The sequence below is a fragment of the Pseudophryne corroboree genome, chromosome 10 (genome assembly GCF_028390025.1).
Source record: "Pseudophryne corroboree isolate aPseCor3 chromosome 10, aPseCor3.hap2, whole genome shotgun sequence".
Lineage (NCBI taxonomy): Eukaryota > Metazoa > Chordata > Amphibia > Anura > Myobatrachidae > Pseudophryne > Pseudophryne corroboree.
In genome coordinates, this window is record NC_086453.1 from 329,445,846 (window position 1) to 329,469,636 (window position 23,791).

A 23,791-nucleotide genomic window follows, 5' to 3' on the forward strand; every position below is an offset into this window, starting at 1 on the left:
TTGCAGGGGGCGTGCAAATGGTGGAAGGCGCATGCTCTTCACGTCCAGTGTTGGGAAGGTCAGGCATCGCAACCGACACAATTGGACTCTCCTTGTGGATTTGGGATTTCGAAGAACGCACAGTTCTTTGCGATGCTTTTGCCAGCTTGAGTCTTTTCAGTTTTCTAGCGAGAGGCTGAGTGCTTCCATCCTCATGTGAAGCTGAACCACTAGCCATGAACATAGGCCAGGGCCTCAGCCGTTCCTTGCCACTCCGTGTGGTAAATGGCATATTGGCAAGTTTACGCTTCTCCTCCGACAATTTTATTTTAGGTTTTGGAGTCCTTTTTTTACTGATATTTGGTGTTTTGGATTTGACATGCTCTGTACTATGACATTGGGCATCGGCCTTGGCAGACGACGTTGCTGGCATTTCATCGTCTCGGCCATGACTAGTGGCAGCAGCTTCAGCACGAGGTGGAAGTGGATCTTGATCTTTCCCTAATTTTGGAACCTCAACATTTTTGTTCTCCATATTTTAATAGGCACAACTAAAAGGCACCTCAGGTAAACAATGGAGATGGATGGATACTAGTATACAATTATGGATGGACTGCCGAGTGCCGACACAGAGGTAGCTACAGCCGTGGACTATTGTACTGTACTGTGTCTGCTGCTAATATAGACTGGATGATAATGAGATGTAGTATGTATGTATAAAGAAGAAAGAAAAAAAAACCACGGGTAGGTGGTATACAATTATGGACGGACTGCCGAGTGCCGACACAGAGGTAGCTACAGCCGTGGACTACCGTACTGTACTGTGTCTGCTGCTAATATAGACTGGATGATAATGAGATGTAGTATGTATAAAGAAGAAAGAAAAAAAAACCACGGGTAGGTGGTATACAATTATTGACGGACTGCCGAGTGCCGACACAGAGGTAGCTACAGCCGTGGACTATTGTACTGTACTGTGTCTGCTGCTAATATAGACTGGATAATAATGAGATGTAGTATGTATAAAGAAGAAAGAAAAAAAAAACCACGGGTAGGTGGTATACAATTATGGATGGACTGCCGAGTGCCGACACAGAGGTAGCTACAGCCGTGGACTATTGTACTGTACTGTGTCTGCTGCTAATATAGACTGGATGATAATGAGATGTAGTATGTATAAAGAAGAAAGAAAAAAAAACCACGGGTAGGTGGTATACAATTATGGATGGACTGCCGAGTGCCGACACAGAGGTAGCTACAGCCGTGGACTACCGTACTGTACTGTGTCTGCTGCTAATATAGACTGGATGATAATGAGATGTAGTATGTATAAAGAAGAAAGAAAAAAAAACCACGGGTAGGTGGTATACAATTATGGATGGACTGCCGAGTGCCGACACAGAGGTAGCTACAGCCGTGGACTACCGTACTGTGTCTGCTGCTAATATAGACTGGTTGATAATGAGATGTAGTATGTATAAGGAAGAAAGAAAAAAAAAACACGGGTAGGTGGTATACAATTATGGACGGACTGCCGAGTGCCGACACAGAGGTAGCTACAGCCGTGGACTACCGTACTGTACTGTGTCTGCTGCTAATATAGACTGGATGATAATGAGATGTAGTATGTATAAAGAAGAAAGAAAAAAAAAAACACGGGTAGGTGGTATACAATTATGGATGGACTGCCGAGTGCCGACACAGAGGTAGCTACAGCCGTGGACTACCGTACTGTGTCTGCTGCGACTGGATGATAAATAATGATATAAAATATATATATATATCACTACTGCAGCCGGACAGGTATATATTATATAATGACGGACCTGCTGGACACTGTCTGTCAGCAGAATGAGTTTTTTATTTTATAGAATAAAAAAACACCACACAAGTCACACGACGTGTGTTTAACTTTTACAGGCAGACATTCACAATACAATATAGTATACTATATACTGGTGGTCACTGGTCAGTCACACTGGCAGTGGCACTCCTGCAGAAAAAAAGTGTGCACTGTTTAATTTTTTAATATGTACTCCTGGCTCCTGCTATAACCTAACTGCTCCCCAGTCTCCCCCACAATTAAGCTGTGTGAGCACAGTCAGATATTATACATAGATGATGCAGCAGCACACTGGGCTGAGCACAGATATGGTATGTGACTGAGTCACTGTGTATCGTTTTTTCAGGCAGAGAACGGATTATATTAAATAATATAAAACTGCACTGGTGGTCACTGGTCAGTCACTAGTATAACTAACTAATACTATCAGCAAAATTCTGCACTCTCTGTCTGAGTACTCCTCCTAAGCTCCAGTAAATGAAGTGTCACTGTCTCACTCTGTCACTAGTATAACTAACTAATACTATCAGCAAAATTCTGCACTCTCTGTCTGAGTACTCCTCCTAAGCTCCAGTAAATGAAGTGTCACTGTCTCACTCTCACTCTCCTATCTATTTCTTCTCTAAACGGAGAGGACGCCAGCTACGTCCTCTCACTATCAATCTCAATGCACGTGTAAAATGGCGGCGACGCGCGGCTCCTTATATAGAATCCGAGTCTCGCGATAGAATCCGAGCCTCGCGAGAATCCGACAGCGTCATGATGACGTTCGGGCGCGCTCGGGTTAACCGAGCAAGGCGGGAAGACCCGAGTCGCTCGGATCCGTGTAAAAAAAGCTGAAGTTCGGGCGGGTTCGGATTCCGAGGAACCGAACCCGCTCATCTCTAGTAATAACGTGTGTAGTGTGTTGCTGCAGCGTGTTAACAAATGTCCCATAATCCTTTGCTCACACCCATGGTACTTCCCATAGCAAAGATTCCAGTCTATGGGAGAGCTGCAGCTGTTCCACTAGTAAGTGGCAGCTGTGTGTCATAACTCCGGACCGGACGGGAAGGGGGAAACAAACAAGGGAACTGTGCAGCCCTGAATGAAACGATAAAGAGTACAGGATCGAGAAAACTGCACAAAAAAAGAAACCGAAATACGTTGGATAAAAAGAAAGATCAGAGGACGTAGAGAGGTACCGGGAAAGAGAAGGAAAGAGAAGAAAAACTGCGCTGAGAGGTAAGAGAGAAAGATGGAAAGGAAAACCTATGTTTCTGTGAGAGAGAAACAGACCACCCTTCTCACTCCAGTCGTTGCTGTACCCATGCCCTATGTGCTCTGGCTGCCTGCAGAGGACTGAAACTTCTCAATCTATATGTGCATGCAAGCTGATCAGGAAAATGCAGGGAGATCTCTGAGAAAAGTAACAAAGGAAAAAGTGGGGGCTGGTAAATTAAGTGTGAGCATGATTTCACAGTAGTCTATTTATACTCTCCAGCGTTATTCCACAGATCTGTACCTAGACACTGCTTTCTCTGTGTACACGTCTGCAGGGCACAGCGACAAAATGCTGTACAGGAAGGTATTCTCCTTCCCATAATGCCTCAACAACCCATGCTTATAGTGTACAGCGCTAAATCCGCATAATCTACAGGCGGCCAGTCACAGTTATAGGTGTCCCTGAAAATTATTATTATTTTTAATGATTTTTTTTTTCAATTAACTGTTCAGAACCATTTAATGTGTTGTGTGTTTTGGAAGCAATCTTATTCTCTGGGCATATTCTGTGTTTCGTCCTTAAGTAGACTGTATAAAAAAAAATTGCATATGATTGATGACTGTATTACATCACCCAGTCTGTATTATCATATCACCCAGGATGTTGAAATGTTCTATGTCCACCTAGGGAGCGTGGCATGTGGAAAACATGGATGCTCCGCCTCCAGCGCAGTGGAAATTAATTTGTTAAACTGAATTTAGCTTGTTCACAATCTTCACCAGGACATGCAATCTGTAACTTGAAATGATATTAATTAAAAAAAAATGAGCAACACATTTAGATCATCAGGAGTAGTTGGAAAGGAATATAATGATTTGCATAGATTTTCTAGTTGTCATGGCTGTCATAGAAAGAAGAGGAGGTTACTGTACTTGGGGGTAATTCAGAGTTGATCGAAGCAGCAAATTTGTTAGCAGTTGAGAAAAACCATGGGGGTCATTCAAGTTGATCGCTCACTGACGTTTTTCGCAGCGCAGCGTACAGGTTACTACTGCGCATGCACCGCAATGGGCAGGCGCGTCGTACGGGTACAAAGCGGATCGTTGCTGGGCGATGGATTTAACGAAGAATCCATTCGCACAGCCGATCGCAAAGGAGATTGACAGGAAGAGGGCGTTTGTGGGTGTCAACTGACCGTTTTCTGGGAGTGTTTGGAAAAACGCAGGTGTGTCCAAGCGTTTGCAGGGCGGGTGTCTGACGTCAATTCCGGGACCAAAAACGACTGAAGTGATCGCAAGGGCTGAGTAAGTCCAGAGCTACTCAGAAACGGCAAAAAACATTTTCGTCCCGCTCGGCTGCACACGCGTTCGCATACTTGCAAAGCGAAAATACACTCCCCGTGGGCGGTGACTATGCATTTGCACAGCTGCTAAAAGTAACTAGCGAGCAATCAACTCGAAATGACCCCTCACGTGCACTGCAGGGGGGGGGGGGGGGCAGATATAACATGTGCAGAGAGAGTTAGGTTTGGGTGGGGTGTGTTCAATCTGCAATCTAAATTGCAGTGTAAAAATTATGCAGCCAGTATTTACCCTGCACAGAAACAAAATAACCCACCAAAATCTAACTCTCTCTGCACATGTTATATCTGCCTCACCTGCAGTGCACATGGTTTTGCCCAACTGCTAACAAATTTGCTGCTGCGATCAACTCTGAATTACCCTCATGATGCATCCACCATTCACAATCACAACTGAATGAAGTAAGGGGTCTATTTACTAAGCCTTGGGTGGATGTAAAGTCACTGGAGATAAAGTACCAGCCAATCAGTTCCTAACTGCCATGTCACAGGCTGTGTTTGAAAAATGACAGTTAGGAGCTGATTGGCTGGTACTTTATCTCCAGTGACTTTACCTCCATCCAATGCTGAGTAAATAGACCCCTAAGTAACTAATGTAATGCCCAGTGATCTACTGCATTCCCGCTGGAGTGTGGAAGTACAGCAGCACACTGTTAGCAATCATTGAGGTTCTATGCCGCCGTGGGATTACACTTTGTCGACCACGATTATTGCATTGAGATAATGGGATGGAGTGGGGGATTTTTTTTATTTTTTTTTTAATCATTGTTATCATTCTGATACCCTGTTTATCCTTGGGTATATATAGGGTTAAGTAATCCAATCTTTCCGAAGGTTCCAATGTCCTTAGACAGTGTCACACGCTAATCCTCAAGTTCTATTATGCTGCCACTGTCTTACTGGTATTATCTGCCCTGCTCCCTCCCTCCCTCTGCTGCCTGCATGTGATAGCACACAGCTCAAGGCTCAGATTCTCCCTGCAACCACAGCCTGTGCGACTCCCGGCTCTGCCTGTCTCTTCTGTGTCCCTACCACACTCTATATTTATAGAAGGCTGCCAGGAAATATGAGCCCGGCTTCCCATGACAGAAAGTTCTGTGGTCGCAGAGAGAGGTTGTGCAGGCAGCGTAATTGCCACTAAAATGCCTATTATTACTGTATAAACCAATTTATAGGGAAGTTTTCCAGTCCAGATAATTGAGAAATTGATGATAGTAAGATCATTATGGAAGCTGTTTGTGATAAGACTGGGTTACTTATCATTTCTGTCATCAGTCGCAGCAAAACCAATATCACTGCTGACCTTTGCGCAAATTACACCGGTACTTAAAATATAATTTCCAAGATTTTTAGAAATGCAGATTTATTACAGAGAAAGTTGTTCCATACTTACCCACTTAACTGATGATTTATCCCTTCAAAACCGTTCATATAATTGTTTTTATTTTTTTATTTTTATTTAATATAGTTTAAAAAGTATTTTTTTTTGTTATATTTAAATATTATATTCCCATCGCGCTCCGTCATACAGACTTTATGAAGTCAAAAACGCGCTGGGTATTGTTGCCGACCTCTGACTCAGATAAGAACCTTCTTTTAATATCTTGCACTTTATATCTTTTTACATAGTGTGTACTTACTTTTTATCCCATTTAAAAAAAAAAAGTCTTATAAACTTGTAATAAATGTTTTAAATATTTAAATATCTTGCAACTTTATTATAGACACCGTTGGTCGCTACCCCCCATCCCTCTCCTTTATATATATCTCTCAATAGGCTTTATCGCAAAATTCTTTTCACCAACGCTGAGGTGAAAAGTTGGAGACAATCGCTATTTTAAGATAAAAAGTAGAGATTTGATTCAGCACCTTTGAGAACCCAGAGCCCCCCCGCCTAAGTATCACTTCCATTCATCTGTAATACTGGAGACAACACCGGTATCTCCTGGTTACATAGCAGGAGATTTCCAGAAGTTAGTCCCATATACTTTAGAAAGGGGGCGTAAAAATATCTAATTCAGCAAGTTCCAAAAAAAGCTATTTTTGAACTTGTCTGCGGCCCCTGAATGTCTTCACAAGTTGCAATTTACACAGCAGCAGCGAAGTTCAGATATGGTAATGCAGCAGGAGGTGTCTGCACTGGCGTATTTAGAATGAGAGCAGTGTGTACGGTGCACACTGGCCCCCAGAGTCCAGGGGGGCAAAAACTGCACACCCTGCACCCATTACTTTTAATACTCACCCTCAAGGGTCCCGTGGGGTAGCAGCAGTGCTGCGCAGTAGAAAAATCACTTGGAAAATGGCCTCTGCGCCATTTTCCTGGAGATCTGCGCATGTGCTGTAGACGTTGTGAAATTCTAATGTAGAAATGACAATCTAAAAAATTTTACTCTCACTTGCAGTAAATCACTCAGACCAAATCGCTAATTGGTCTAGGGAAAAAGTTGCAAACACAAAAAGCAATTAACAATGACTGCGCCAGTGGGCGTTTGATAGAATGGTGATAATATAGTTTATACATCTGTTCTCAAATAAACCAACAAAAGTGGCTTTTAATGGTATAAATAATTAATAATGTATTAGACAAAGACGAAACACATAAAAGATAGAACATATAAAAAATTCCATATAATGAAATAATTATGGAGCTTGTGTTCCTGCCGTGACAAATTGAAATGAAAAAGTCGTGTCTATCCGGGGACAGTCGGTATGAATATAGATCTTAAAGACCTTGCATGCAAATTGAGGGGATGTAGTTGTGTGTAGTTGCGGTCAGGAAACCGCCGGTCACAATACCGACGCCGGGATCCCGCCCCCTGACAATCCCGATAGTCGACATGCCAACTAGCAGGGACTATTCCCACTTGTGGGTGTCCACCAGCCCCAGCGCTACCAGCTCAGCAAAGGGATGCAAAGCAGGGAGTTGCCAGGCTGGAGAGGCACTCTGCGCTCTCTCTGCTCTGCATCCCTGTGCTGATCCTGTCCCCTGCTGCTGGTGGCTGCTGCGCCTGTCAGTCACACTGTGTGACAGGCGCTAGCAGCTTCAAGCCTCCAGTACTTCCCTACTTGACTGCGTTCGCCAAAAAGTGGGGACGGAGCTTCTCGGCGCTGAGGGTGCGGTGCTACACGGATCAGGCTGCCAGAGAGAGGGACAGAAAGAAGATCTGTGCTGCGTGTTGGGAGTGTTGAAGGAGACAGGTGTTTGTTTAGTATGTGCGTGTGTGACTGAGTGTGTGTGTGTGTGTGTGTGTGTGTGTGTGCAGAGCTGGCCCTAACCAATATGATGCCCTAGGCAAAATTTTGGCTGGAGCCTCCTAGCACCATCGCTTGTTCCGCCTCTGACCCTGTGCCCCTATCCCAGCACCATCACCCCCTCACCCACAGCAGTCCTTATTTTGCTCCTCCTACCTCCAATTTTTTTTAAATAGAAACAGTGTGCACATTCAGCACACAGCCCAAAAAGGAGAGTGTTCTTGCTAGGAGGGGGCATGGCCACACAGTAGTACCCCCAATTTAAATTACTCCACACAGTAGTGCAACTTTATTCACATTATATCATGCCATAGTGTCCCTAACTCACGTTACATCACACAGTAGTACTACTTTACCTTATATACAGTGCTCCTTACAGTAGTGCCCCTTATTCACATTACAACACACCGTATTGCTCTTTATTCACATTAGACCACACAGTAGTGCCCTTTCTATATGTTACGACACACAGTAGAGCACCTTATACACATAATGCCACACATTAGTAATGCCTTTACCTTATATACGGTGCTCCTTACAGTAGTGCCCCTTATTCACATTACAACACACCGTATTGCTCTTTATTCACATTAGACCACACAGTAGTGCCCTTTCTATATGTTACGACACACAGTAGAGCACCTTATACACATAATGCCACACATTAGTAATGCCTTTACCTTATATACAGTGCTCCTTACAGTAGTGCCCCTTATTCACATTACAACACACCGTATTGCTCTTTATTCACATTAGACCACTCAGTAGTGCCCTTTCTATATGTTACGACACACAGTAGAGCACCTTATACACATAATGCCACACATTAGTAATGCCTTTCTACACATAATACCACACAGTAATGCCCCTTACACATATGACACACATTAGTAATGTCCTTATAAACATAATGCGCCTTACACATTATGCCAAATTTTTATTAATGCCCTTATACACATAACAAAAATAGATGCGGAGGCGCCCAGGTGACACTCGGAATTGCACTACTAAAGCACGTGGTAGAGAATTTATTAATAATAAAATAAAATAAAAAATTAATTTAAAATTAATTAAATGAATTGACACTCCTCTTAAAAACGAGTGGCAGCAACCTTAAACAGAAGAACATGTGCTTGGAACACACACATAGGGGTACATTTACTAACATTCGTAATTCCCGAAAATAGGTCAAAGTTCAATCACGAATGACATCGACAGTGTAAAACTGCAACTTTTTGAATTTATTACGATGGATTTACTAAGCTGTCGTATTCGTGTTTTTCTTTTCTTCCGATGTCGATGTCATTCGTTTTTTTTAACCTAATTTTACGGCAGTGATTAGCAAAACACTGCCGTTTTTTTTTACAATCAATCTCGGCCGGATCTGTGTGATCCGTGCTGGGGTTCTTTTTTTTTTTTTTTTTTAATTAAACAATGTAAAATCCCCCAAAAAAATGCGTGGGGTCCCCCCTCCAAAGCATAACCAGCCTCGGGCTCTTTGAGCCGATCCTGGTTGCAGAAATATGGGGGAAAAAATGACAGGGGTTCCCCCATATTTAAGCAACCAGCATCGGGCTCTGCGCCTGGTCCTGGTCCCAAAAATACGGGGGACAAAAAGAGTAGGGGTCCCCCGTATTTTTAAAACCAGCACCGGGCTCCACTAGCTGGACAGATAATGCCACAGCCGGGGGTCACTTTTATATAGTGCCCTGCGGCCGTGGCATCAAAAATCCAACTAGTCACCCCTGGCCGGGGTACCCTGGGGGAGTGGGGACCCCTTCAATCAAGGGGTCCCCCCCCCCCCAGCCACCCAAGGGCCAGGGGTGAAGCCCGAGGCTGCCCCCCCCCCCCCATCCAATGGGCTGCGGATGGGAGGGCTGATAGCCTTTGTTGTAAAATAAAAGATATTGTTTTTAGTAGCAGTACTACAAGTCCCAGCAAGCCTCCCCCGCATGCTGGTACTTGGAGAACCACAAGTACCAGCATGCGGCGGAAAAACGGGCCCGCTGGTACCTGTAGTACTACCACTAAAAAAATACCCAAAAAAAGACAAGACACACACACCGTGAAAGTATAATTTTATTACATACATACACACATACATACATACATACTTACCTATGGCCCCACGCAGGTCGGTCCTCTTGTCCAGTAGAATCCAAGGGTACCTGTTGAATAAATTATACTCACGAGATCCAGGGGTCCAGGCTCCTCGGCAAATCCAGGGTTAATCCACGTACTTGTTAAAAATAAAAAAACGGTATTCCGACCACGAACTGAAAGGGGACCCATGTTTGCACATGGGTCACCTTCCCACGAATGCCAGAAACCCACTTTGACTTCTGTCTAAGTGGGTTTCTTCAGCCAATCAGGGAGTGCCACGTTGTAGCACTCTCCTGATCAGCTGTGTGCTCTTGTCCTCACTGACAGGCAGCACACGGCAGTGTTACAATGTAGCGCCTATGCGCTCCATTGTAACCAATGATGGGAACTTTCTGCCCTGCGGTTGACCTAAAGTGACGTCACCGCTGAGCAGAAAGTTCCCAGCATTGGTTACAATGTAGCGCATAGGCGCTACATTGTAACACTGCCGTGTGCTGCCTGTCAGTGAGGACAGGACCACACAGCTGATCAGGAGAGTGCTACAACGTGGCACTCCCTGATTGGCTGAAGAAACCCACTTAGACAGAAGTCAAAGTGGGTTTCTGGCATTCGTGGGAAGGTGACCCATGTGCAAACATGGGTCCCCTTTCAGTTCGTGGTCGGAATACCGTTTTTTTATTTTTAACAAGTACGTGGATTAACCCTGGATTTGCCGAGGAGCCTGGACCCCTGGATCTCGTGAGTATAATTTATTCAACAGGTACCCTTGGATTCTACTGGACAAGAGGACCGACCTGCGTGGGGCCATAGGTAAGTATGTATGTATGTGTGTATGTATGTATGTAATAAAATTATACTTTCACGTTGTGTGTGTCTTGTCTTTTTTTGGGTATTTTTTTAGTGGTAGTACTACAGGTACCAGCGGGCCCGTTTTTCCGCCGCATGCTGGTACTTGTGGTTCTCCAAGTACCAGCATGCGGGGGAGGCTTGCTGGGACTTGTAGTACTGCTACTAAAAACAATATCTTTTATTTTACAACAAAGGCTATCAGCCCTCCCATCCGCAGCCCATTGGATGGGGGGGGACAGCCTCGGGCTTCACCCCTGGCCCTTGGGTGGCTGGGGGGGGGGGGACCCCTTGATTGAAGGGGTTCCCACTCCCCCAGGGTACCCCGGCCAGGGGTGACTAGTTGGATTTTTGATGCCACGGCCGCAGGGCGCTGTATAAAAGTGACCCCCGGCTGTGGCATTATCTGTCCAGCTAGTGGAGCCCGGTGCTGGTTTTAAAAATACGGGGGACCCCTACTCTTTTTGTCCCCCGTATTTTTGGGACCAGGACCAGGCGCAGAGCCCGATGCTGGTTGCTTAAATATGGGGGAACCCCTGTCATTTTTTTCCCCATATTTCTTCAACCAGGATCGGCTCAAAGAGCCCGAGGCTGGTTATGCTTAGGAGGGGGGACCCCACGCAATTTTTTTTGAAAAAATAAGCACTTTCCCACCCCTTCCCACTGATATACATGCACGGATCTCATGGATCCGTGCATGCCTATCCAATCACGAATAAAAAAAAAAGGTCTGTTTTTTTTAAGCACTTTTTTACGAGTTGTAATTTTTGACGGCAGTGTTTGTTCTTTTTTGGCTTTGCACTTCTTAGTAAATGACCGAGATTCATACTTAAACAGCCGCGTTTTGACCGATGGTGTATTCATTCGTAATTTTTTACCTGAACTTGCAAAAAATTACGAATGCCCTCATCACTGCCGTGATTAGTGTTTAGTAAATGACCGAGATTAACCGAGATGACACTTTGAAGAAAAAACGGCATCTCGGTCAAAATCGGGAGCTTAGTAAATATACCCCATATAGTGAGATTTAAAAAATAGAGATAAGGGCGCCTTCTAGTGTCTAGATAAATAAATATAGTGTATACCCAATGTGAAAGGAAAAGTGGACACTACTTATCTGGGGCATGTATTTCTCTTCGGTCACGAGACCAATATTGGTACATAAAAGAGATAAAGGAAATATAACATAGCGCGTACCGTTTTTATACCATTAATCAGCAAAAATATGGTTGTATATAAAAACCTTACAGGGATGAACAAATCCCATAATTTAAAATCCACAGCCAGGGATAAAAAGGTTTTTACAAATTTTAATGCAACACATAAAAACAAATGGTAGAAGTGTGAGCGTACAAGATATAAAATTCAATCAGGCTTATCTGTTCACATGGAAAACTGGTACGTCAAATATTTTTCATATAGACCATACAAATAGTAACAATGCAAACGTACAAGAAATAAATATATATTAGGCTTATCTGTCCTTATAGGAGGTTCAGGTACAGCAGTCCCTTATACACATAATGTCCCTTACACATACGCCGCACATCATTAATGTCCTTATTAGTGATGAGCGGGTTCGGTTCCTCGGAATCCGAACCCCCCCGAACTTCACCCATTTTACACGGTTCCGAGGCAGACTCGTATCCTCCTGCCTTGCTCGGTTAACCCGAGCGCGCCCGAACGTCATCATCCCGCTGTCGGATTCTTGCAAGATTCGTATTCTATATAAGGAGCCGCGCGTCACCGCCATTTTCACTCGTGCATTGGAGATGATAGGGAGAGGACGTGCAGCGTTCTCTCAGTTTCTGTGTTCAGTGTGCTGCAAATATCTGTGCTCAGTGTGCTGCAAATATCTGTGCTCAGTGTGCTGCAAATATCTGTGCTCAGTGTGCTTGCAAATATCTGTGCTCAGTCTGCTGAAAATATCTACGTTCTCTGCTGAAAAATGCTCCATATCTGTGCTGCATTGTAGTATATAGTAGGAGGACAGTGCAGAATTTTGCTGACCAGTGACCACCAGTATTATATAGCAGTACGGTACAGTAGGCCACTGCTCTACCTACCTCTGTGTCGTCAAGTATACTGTCCATCCATAACTGTGGTGCATTTTAGTTGTGCGCAGTATATATAGTAGGAGGACAGTGCAGAATTTTGCTGACCACCAGTATATAATATATAGCAGTACGGTACAGTAGTCCACTGCTCTACCTACCTCTGTGTCGTCAAGTATACTATCCATCCATACCTGTGCTGCATTTTAGTTGTGCGCAGTATTATATAGTAGGAGGACAGTGCAGAATTTTGCTGACCACCAGTATATATATAGCAGTACGGTACAGTAGTCCATTGCTATACCTCTGTGTCGTCAAGTATACTACAAAAGTTCAGTAAAATGACCCAAAAATCAAAATTAAAAGCATCTGATGAGAAGCGTAAACTTGCCAATATGCCATTTACGACACGGAGTGGCAAGGAACGGCTGAGGCCCTGGCCTATGTTCATGGCTAGTGGTTCAGATTCACATGAGGATGGAAGCACTCATCCTCCTGCTAGAAAACTGCAGTGCCACTCCTAGGTGGGCCAGGTGTTTGTGTCGGCCACTTGGGTCGCTTAGCTTAGCCATCCAGTGACCTTGGTGCACCTCTTTTTTTCTTAGCATCATGTGCTGTTTGGGGACTATTTTTTAAATCGCCCATCCTGTCTGACACTGCAGTGCCACTCCTAGATGGGCCAGGTGTTTGTGTCGGCAACTTGGGTCGCTTAGCTTAGTCATCCAGCGACCTCGGTGCAAATTTTAGGACTAAAAATAATATTGTGAGGTGTTCAGAAATTGAATAGACTGGAAATGAGTGGAAATTATGGTTATTGAGGTTAATAATACTATGGGATCAAAATGACCCCCAAATTCTATGATTTAAGCTGTTTTTGAGGGGTTTTTAAAAAAAACAAAAACGAATCCAAAACACACCTGAATCCGACAAAAAAATTTCAGGGAGGTTTTGCCAAAACGCGTCCGAATCCAAAACACGGCAGCGGAACCGAATACAAAACACAAAAAATTTCCGGTGCACATCACTAGTCCTTATATACATAATGACACACATAGTACCCCTTACACATATGCCGCTCATTATTAATGCATTTATACACATGACACCCCTTACACATATGCCGAACACTATTGTACAACCAACCCACCCACATACAGCACTCACTCAGCCACTAACACTGTGACCTCTGCCTATGCTTGGATACAGATGTGTCCTCATACATCTTGACTCAATACGTCATGCAGCAGGAGATGCCTGGCATGAGTCAGTTGGAAGCTCTAGGCCTCTCTGCTAACGCTGGGCAATTACATTTGTATTCCAATGTGATTAGGATGCACAAGCAGCTTCTGCTGATCAAAATGATATGCGGCATGCCTATATTCTGTGTGCGACTGTGACTATACCTGCATACGGATTTCCAGTTATACACTGTAACATAGCATTTCATATGCAGATACAACCGCAGTCACACACAGAATATAGGCATGCCGCGTATCATTTTAATCAGCAGAAGCTGTTTATGCCCCTAGGCATTCCAAACGCCCTAGGCATTTGCCTAGTTTGCCTATGGCCGGGTGTGTGTGTGTGTGTGTGTGTGTGTGTGTGTGTGTGTGTGTGTGTGTGTGTGTGTTGGTGGGGGGGGGGGGGGGGGGATGGGGGCAGGGGGGAGTAGTGTAAGAAAACATAGCAGCCAGCAGAGGTGAGGGAGGTGTTACACAGAGCCTTCTCCCTCTCTGGTTGCCATCTCTGGTTCCCTCCAGTCACCCAGCACCCCCTGCCAGATAGAGAGTTGTCTGGGAGCTGAAGATAAAATCCATTGCTGCCAGTCCTCATATCACTGCTCGGGGCAGAGTGTGCAGCATTTGCTGCTGCTGGATGCAGGGAGGTTTATACTGTATGTAGCCTCCTCCATATTTGGAGCCATCCTGTTATACACACTGAAAGCATACCACTCACTGGGGTCAACGGGGCTGTGAGAGGCCCCAATAGGTCACCCACTTAATGAGATCCAAGCTAGTGATACAGTACAATTAGTTACATTGGGGGATTGGTTGTGGATCAAGGAGGGAACCTCAGGTTAGGATTAGGCAGCGGGAAGGGAGTGTTAGAGATAGGCACCCCCAGGGAGTGTTAGGGTCAGGCTGCGGGGGAGGGAGATTTAGGTTTAGGCAGCAGGGACGGGCAGTTAGGATTAGGCATCTCCAGGCAGTGGCAAACGCAGGATTTTCATGGGGGGGTTTCCGTGCGCACGCGTGTATGTGTGTGTGTGCTCGTAATTGAGTAGCCAGCACACTGCACAAGGTGTATGTATGTATGTATATATATATATATATACATATATATATATACATACACACACATATACATACGTACATACACACACACACACAGAACATCTGTACATAGACATACACACATACTTTACACAGCATACATGTGTACACACACAGTTTACATGCACACATCATACACACACACACACACACACACACACACACACACACACACACACACACACAGTATACATACTAACAGTATACATGCAAAAATACAAACATAGTATACATGCACACAGCCACACACGCACAGTATACATGCACACAACACATACACAGTACACATGCATACAGCATATATACATACACACACACACACAGCATACATAGTTACACACTATACATGCACACAGCATACTGTACATACACACAGTATACATGCATACAGCATATATACATACACACACTATATATGCACACAGCAAACATACATAGTTACACACACACACACACACTATACATGTACTTAGCATACATACATTAATACACACACACTATACATTTTACATAGCAATACACACATCCATTAACATTGAACAGAACCCCCTCCTCTCCGGCTTGAACTGCCTGAGAGGAGCTGCGCGCTTTCGCTGCAGCTCCCCCTACAGGCAGCCAGCAGTGGCAGCAGCCAGGTTCACACTGTCACTCGGACAGTGTAAAGAGGAGGGAGCTGCTGCATAAGCTTCTCCTCATTAAAAAAAAAAAAAATTGGACGGGAGCGCCGATGGATCGGAGACCAGGGGGGGTTTCTAGGTACTCGGAACCCCCCCCTGCGTGCGCGTATGCCAGGGGATAGTAAGGGTTAGGCACTAAGGGGGGAGGTTAGGGTTAGGCTGCAGCCAGGGAGAGTTAGGGAAGAACACCCCACACTCACCCCTGTCCGTCTTCTCATTGGGATCCCGGCATCGGTATTATATGAATGCCAGGATCCCGTCAGCCGGCATATCATACTGATTGCCATTCAGCAGGGCTAATAGCATGTGGCTCATTCTCCTTAAGCCCCATACACACGGTGCGATTTGTCCTTACGATTGACTATATAGTCAAAATCGTAAGAAAAGTTAGTGCAGATCGCACCGTGTGCATGCTTTTAGCGATGGCGATGTGCGCTTCCGCGGGATCGGCATCGTAAGAAAAAATAGACTGTGCAGGCAGGGTCGATATTGGCTAGATGGGAGGCTCATGCCTCCGATGCAGTTTCTAGCCGACATCGGCCATAAGTCGAAATCATTGTATGCACCATTACACTCATTATTTGTGGGAGGGGATGGGGGGGGGTTCAGTGATGTGCGGCGAGGTAAATGGCACTGGTTCGTATCAGAGCCAGATTTTCACACACACATATATGAACCCAAGGGTTCATGTAGGCATTATACATGGGCGCAGCAGTATAAATTGCTGGAAGTTTGGTGAGTTTTGATCAGGGATGTGCTACTGTGTGGCCACACCCCTTCCTTGTGAGACCACACCCCTTTTTGATGCGCGCTGTCCCTTTGTAAAATATGGGAAGGCGCAAATTTATAGTTTGCATAGGGGCGCTGCACACACTGGCACCGGCCCTGGTGTCCACGACACCCAGGGCCGGACTGGCCATCTGGCACTTCTGGCAAATGCCAGAAGGGCCGATGGCCACTTGGGCCGGTCCAGCGGTCACTGAGACACGCTGCCGCTCAGTCCGGCAGCAGCATGTCTCAGCTGTCAGGAGAGGAGAGCAGAGCGCCCGCCAGCGCGGCTGTGTCTGGTGCTGCGGCGGCTTTGTTCAAACCAGCCGCCGGTTCGTGAGCCAATCAGAGCTCGCGGACCGGCAGCCAATCAGAAGCCGCCGGTCCGCGAGCTCTGATTGGCTCACGAACCGGCGGCTGGTTTGAACGAAGCCGCCGCAGCACCAGACACAGCCGCGCTGGCGGGCGCTCTGCTCTCCTGATTCACCCCCGTTCCTCACAGCCCGGAGGAGCAGCAGCAGCAGCAGCAGTAGCGGTAAGTAGCTGCAGCACTGGCTGCTGTGGGGACAATTGTATATCTGGCACTGTGGGGGCAATTGTATACCTGGCACTGTGGGGGCATCTGTATACCTGGCACTGTGGGGGCAATTGTTTACCTGGCACTGTGGGGGCATTTGTATATCTGGCACTGTGGGGGCAATTGGCTGGCACTGTGGGGCATTTGTATACCTGGCACTGTGGGGGCATTTGTATACCTGGCACTGTGGGGGCATTTGTATACCTGGCACTGTGGGGGCATTTGTATACCTGGCACTGTGGGGGCATTTGTATACCTGGCACTGTGGGGGCATTTGTATACCTGGCACTGTGGGGGCATTTGTATACCTGGCACTGTGGGGGCATTTGTATACCTGGCACTGTGGGGGCATTTGTATACCTGGCACTGTGGGGGCAATTGTTTACCTGGCACTGTGGGGGCATTTGTATACCTGGCACTGTGGGGGCATTTGTATACCTGGCACTGTGGGGGCATTTGTATACCTGGCACTGTGGGGGCATCTGTATACCTGGCACTGTGAGGGGCATTTGTATACCTGGCACTGTGAGGGGCATATGTATACCTGGCACTGTGGGGGGCATTTGTATACCTGGCACTGTGGGGGCATTTGTATACCTGGCACTGTGGGGGCATCTGTATACCTGGCACTGTGGGGGCAATTGTTTACCTGGCACTGTGGGGGCATTTGTATACCTGGCACTGTGGGGGCATTTGTGGATCTGGCACTGCACTATTGGGGGCATATAATGTAAATTTCGGCTCATACTGTGTGGTATAATGTGAAAGAGGCACCAGTACTAGATAGTATAAGGGGTCCTACTATTGTGGTGCATAATGCGTATAAGGGGTGTATGGTGTGATAAACTACACTGAAGGACACGCCCCCTTTTGAGTGGCCACGCCCCCTTTCCCCCTTTTCTTTACAAACTTCACATTTACATACCCCCACTTAAAAATTTCCACTTCAACCACAGGTTGTGTGTATTTTAATAGAAAATTATGTACGCTTGTATGTTGTTAGAATATTAATTATATTTGTAAGAGCATAGACTAATAAGTGGGAGGAGTCAGGAATAGTAAGGGGAGGAGTCACAGAGGTGGGCCTGTGTGCTTCAAAAATGCCAGGGCCTATTTTTAGTCCCAGTCCGGCCCTGACGACACCCATAGCCTGCAAGGGGCTTCGTTGTGCTCCCCTACCCCTGACAGGCATCTCAAAGCCAGGATCCCAGCGTCGCTATAGTGACCCATCAGTCACACATACCAACCCAAATTGAGGTGTACAAATAGATGCATAAACAAATACTCCAGTATAATGAACAAACAGATCATCCAAAGCATGATATAGCGACAGTAGTCTCAATAAAGTCCCAAATGATGAAATCTGAGTACGGTATAATCCAGTAGTTTGGGAGGTTTAAACGATGTTTGAATAAAGCTGTATGGGAGCAGAGAGCTGATTGTATAGCCCACCTTTCTAAACTCACCGCAGCCTGTTGTACTTCCCTGCATCCAGGGAACAAGATAGATAGTGTGGACGAGAGACAGTCCGGTCTCTGTCAGTTTGTACCATGCGGATGGCTAAGACCAGTGCCGTAACTAGGCATTTTAGCGCTGTGTGCAAGAAACAACATTGGCGCCCCCCCCATGTAAGATAAGGGCAGTGCGCGCGTAAAAAATATATAGGGGCGTTTCTTTATGGGGTAGGGGAGTGGCCACAAAATAATAGCAATTCATACTACGGTGCATAGTAGTCTCCATTCAAATTACGCTGCACAGTAGCACCACTACACCAGGTAGAGCCCCTTTTATACATTACAGCAGACAGCGTCCCCCTTTTTACACATTACAGCAGACAGTCCCCCTTTTTACACATTACGGCAGACAGCGTCCCCTTTTTTACACATTACGGCAGACGGTGTCCCCCTTTATACACATTGCAGCAGCCAGCGTCCCCCTTTTTACACATTGCGGCAGCCAGTCCCCCTTTTTACACATTGCGGCAGCCAGGCCCCCTTTTTACATATATCGGCAGACAGTGTCCCCCTTTTTACACATTGCGGCAGCCAGTCCCGCTTTTTACACATTGCGGCAGCCAGGCCCCCTTTTTACACATTGCGGCAGCCAGGCCCCCTTTTTACATATTATGGCAGACGGTGTACCCCTTTTTACACATTGCGGCAGCCAGTCCCCCTTTTTACACATTACGGCAGCCAGTCCCCCTTTTTACACATTGCGGCAGCCAGGCCCCCTTTTTACACATTGCGGCAGCCAGGCCCCCTTTTTACATATTACGGCAGACGGTGTACCCCTTTTTTCACATTGCGGCAGCCAGTCCCCTTTTTACACATTACGGCAGCCAGTCCCCCTTTTTACACATTGCGGCAGCCAGGCCCCCTTTTTACACATTGCGGCAGACGGTGTCCCCCTGAGAGAGAGAGAAAGAGAGAGAGAGATACTTACCATCTCCCCGCTGACAGGCTCCTCGTGCTGGCAGCTCCCTCGTTGCAGGCATCGGACAAGGAGGAGGAGGGAGGGGTACTGGAGCCGCAGCAGCGCTATTTCATTGGTAGTAATGGAGGAACCGCATCCCAGCATCCACAGCAGCGCCGGGCAGCCAATACGGAAGGAGAGGGGGCTGCTGCAGCGGCGCTTACTAGCAATGAAATAGCGCTGCTGCGGCTCCAGTCCCCCTCCCTCCTCCTCCTTCTCCGCTGCCCGGCGCGGCTTATGCTCTCCTACGCAGCGCACAGCACAGAACAGGTGGCTTGTAATGAGTCAATTTGACTCATTATATGCCGCTGGCCGTGCGCCCTCAGGGCAACTGCGCTGTGTGCCAGGCCCACTTGGCACACACGTAGTTACGGCCCTGGCTGAGACATCGGGCCTTTCTGTGGTGCAGCACTGGCAGCTTGCGCCCTGTCATGGTTACAGCGTGAGAAGCGGTTAAAGGTGACTCTGTGCGCTCTCTCTCGCGACTCTGGCAGTATTCCAAGAAGGCCACAGTTATTGTATCTCCCAAAAGAGCACATGTACCAATAGAAGATTTGTCACGGCAGGTGGTGGAATATATTATCAATGCGTTCCGTCCTTAATCTAAGGACTTTATCAAGGTCCTCTTGCATGCGTGTGTGTTGCATCCAAGGACGCAGCATCGTATTACCTGCGACACCATTGGCCGGAGGAGTAACCCATGAGGTTACGCAGACCAGCCACAGCAGCTCCGTCACTGAAGCAAGGAAATCTTCATCGGAAGACAGAGACCCTGCCCTCAGCACTCCCACAATATGGAAGTGACACACCTTCGTTTTGTGAAACAGAGACCTTAGCCATACCCTCCCTGCCACAAAATGGCTGCTGGCAATCAACTAACGTCTATACAGTACTACATCCAACAAGCGCAGTATAGGTCTGGTGCATACGCAACGTACTGAACATCAGTACATTAGGCTTAATTGAAGGTTGATTGCAAAAGCAAAATCTTCCTCTAATGGGCAAAATCATGTGCACTGCAGGGGGGCAGATATAACATGTGCAGAGAGAGTTAGATTTGGGTGGGTTATATTGTTTCTGTGCAGGGTAAATACTGGCTGCTTTATTTTTACACTGCAATTTAGATTTCAGTTTGAACACACCACACCCAAATCCAATACCCCTTTTCAACTAGCTCTTTTAAACACGGGTAAATGCGTGGGGGCGCGCATTTACCCGTGTTTTTCCCTAGTGGAAACAGGTCCCCCGGCAAATTCCCGGATCAAGTGATCCGGGAATCCTACCTGAACACTTGTCTAGTGTGAACGGGAGCCGTGTCGAGGCGACATGGCTCCCATTCACAGTGCATAGGGAGGGCGGCGCTGGGAGATCATGTGATCTCCCAGCGCCGCCCCTGCCGCGTCACTAGCGTGTCACCAACCCGGCAATTGCCGGGTTGGTGAGCGCTGTCTGCAGGGGGCTGTAGCACGGGTCGCAGCCGTGTCAGACGACACGGCTGCGACCCGTGCTACGCTAGTGGAAAAGGGGTATAACTCTCTCTGTACATGTTATATCTGCCCCCCCTGCAGTGTACATGGTTTTGCCCATTAGAGGCAGATTTTGCTTTTGCTATATCAACCTTGAATTAGGCCCATTGTGTTTTTCACGATATAGTGACCGGTTCTGAAATACCCCCCTTGTGTGGGAGAGGGATCTTTTCAGATCCGTCCCTGCTGATGTACCAGCTCCTCTTATGGCCCCCAGTAGGCTAAAGCTGGAGCAGCTCTCTGCAGTATTTTAAATCTCGCACACTGCGCATGCCTGGGATGTTAAATGCGCATGCACAGATTAGATAGCGGCCGCAATAATGAACGAAGATGTCTATCACACTTCCCAAATGGTATTAGCAGAATCAGCAGCTTTATTAGAAGTGTTTTGAGGTAGATGCCAGGTGATGAATGGCCCCAGATCACAGTACTCGGCTATCTATCCAGAAATGTCCTATTGAACAACATTAGGCATGTGGACACCAATGTCTTTTTGAATTCACTAGAAAAGTTTGGATGTATTCTGTAACCGGGCTGGAACCAGAATTGGCTGGAACCGGAATTTTACAATAGTGACATAATTCGCATGCTTCGCGGAGAAGGGGATTGACAAAAGTGATCCCAGAGAAAGCCCATGCTATGATGCCCATTCCTATATATATGTGTGTTTATTATATATATATATATATATATATATATATTTTATATATATATATATATATATATATATATATAAAAATATAATAAACACATTTATAGAACACTACAAGAAAATGGATTTGGACACAAATCCTCTTTATACCACATTCATGCACTCAACTCGAGAGCTCGCTGTCAACTAGCCACAATACCCATCATTGAATCAGTGGCGGAACTGTGGGAGGCAGTGGAGTCAGCTGCCGCCGTGCTCCTGACCTGCAGGGGGCACTTCTCCATTGCCTCCCACTGCCCGACAATCCATCACCGCATCTGACTGAATGATGGAGGAGCTGTGTCAGTGTCATGACACGGTAGCAGCAGCTGCCTCCTCGTATCCACAGAGAGGAGCTGGCAGCTGACTGCAGCTAGGGGGAGCTCCAGCACACAGCTGATCACAGGCACATCAAATAGAGCTGGCCGGCTGAAGGACTCTCTTCTTCTGTCCTGCTGATAGCAACAGGTAGGCTCTGGCACCACCTGCCTCAAGTGCACTCTGTGTGTGGTGTATTGGGGGGGAGGGTTGATTACCGGGGCTGTCTTTAATAAATGTTGGCAGCACTGTTTTTATGTGTGTGAATGTTTTTGTGAGGTGCGTTTGTGTCTGTGTTTTTTAAAGGAAAGTTGTGTGTGTAAGTGAAAGTGGCATGTGTGTGTGTGTAATTGTGTGTGTGTGTAAGTGAAAGAGGCGTGTGTGTAATTGTGTAAGTGAAAGTGGCATTTGTGTGTGTAAGTGAAAGGTGTGTGTAAGTGAAAGTGGCGTGTGTGTGTGTGTGTGTGTGTGTAAGTGAAAGTGACGTGTGTGTGTAAGTGAAAGTGGCATGTGTGTGTGTAAGTGAAAGTGGCATGTGTGTGTGTAAGTGAAAGGCGTGTGTGTGTCTTAAGTGAAAGAGGTGTGTGTAGGTGAAAGGCATGTGAGTGTGTGTAAGTAAGAGGTGTGTGTTGTGTGTGTGTGGGGGGGTTTACGTGAGAAGCATTTGAGTGTGTGTAATTAAAAGGCGTGTGTGTGTAAGAGGCGTGTGTGTGTGTAAGTAAAAGAGGCTTGTGTGTGTAAGTGAAAGAGGCTTTTGTGAGTTAGTGAAAGAGGCATGTGTGTAAGTGAAAAAGGCATGTGTGTGTAAGTGAAAGAGGTGTGTGTGTGTCTCTACTACTATTGTGAAAGGCACCTGAGTACGCTGCTACCGTTCACCCTGGGTACCAGATATTTACATATGGCGTGTGTGTATATATATATATATATATATATATATATATATATATATAATCCAAATACCTTGTACAAGCAGCGGCACTCAGAGACTTTTAAAGGTGAGAAAAATATGAAAATTTAATCCATTTTACAATGTGTCCAGGCCAACGTTTCGGGGCACACCCGCCCCTTTGTCAAGGTGAACCAAAAGTTCTTTTGGTTCACCTTGACAAAGGGGCGGGTGTGCCCCGAAACGTTGGCCTGGACACATTGTAAAATGGATTAAATTTTCATATTTTTCTCACCTTTAAAAGTCTCTGAGTGCCGCTGCTTGTACAAGGTATTTGGATTATTGATTATTTTCAGAGGGCACCGGAGCAAAGTTTCTATGAGAGGAGAGTGCCGGTCCTATATGCTATACATATAGGGGTGTATACACATATATATATATATATATATATATATATATATATGTGTATACACCCCTATATGTATAGTTGTAGGGGGGGGCAAACATTTTATCATGCCTCTGGACGACTGGGGAGAACTTACGCCACTGCATTGAATAACACATTTCATAAACCCCCTATCGGCTGATGATTGCCCTGTGTTTTCAAATATATAACACCAAAACTTAAAATACTTTATATATTAAATAAAGACACGGAGACATAAATTTTGGCAGAAATTGTCAGCTATTTATTTAAATGAACTAATGCAATCTAATGACTGCATGAGATAATAAAATTTAAAGTATGGTGGCACGAAAGAACGGCTAAAACCAACTTAACCCCGACCAAATCAAACCATCTAAAACACCAAAGGTATCCACTCAACCTTCTTCTTGACTACCCCCCGTAAAGGTGGTGAGGCTGCCCCCGTAAAGGTGGTCTAGCAGATGTATACCAGTCA

The 23,791-nt window shown here is 46.0% G+C and overlaps 1 protein-coding gene across 1 annotated transcript in view; it reads left to right on the forward strand.

The window, feature by feature from the left end:
* Positions 1 to 2,812: 2,812 nt before the first annotated feature.
* Positions 2,813 to 23,791, forward strand: part of LOC134966678 (FXYD domain-containing ion transport regulator 6-like) — a 239,667-nt gene continuing 218,688 nt past the window's right edge. Inside the window, exon 1 of the mRNA XM_063943603.1 lies at positions 2,813 to 3,046. The gene's annotated coding sequence lies outside the window, so the exon portion shown is untranslated. The remainder of the gene's footprint in view (positions 3,047 to 23,791) is intronic.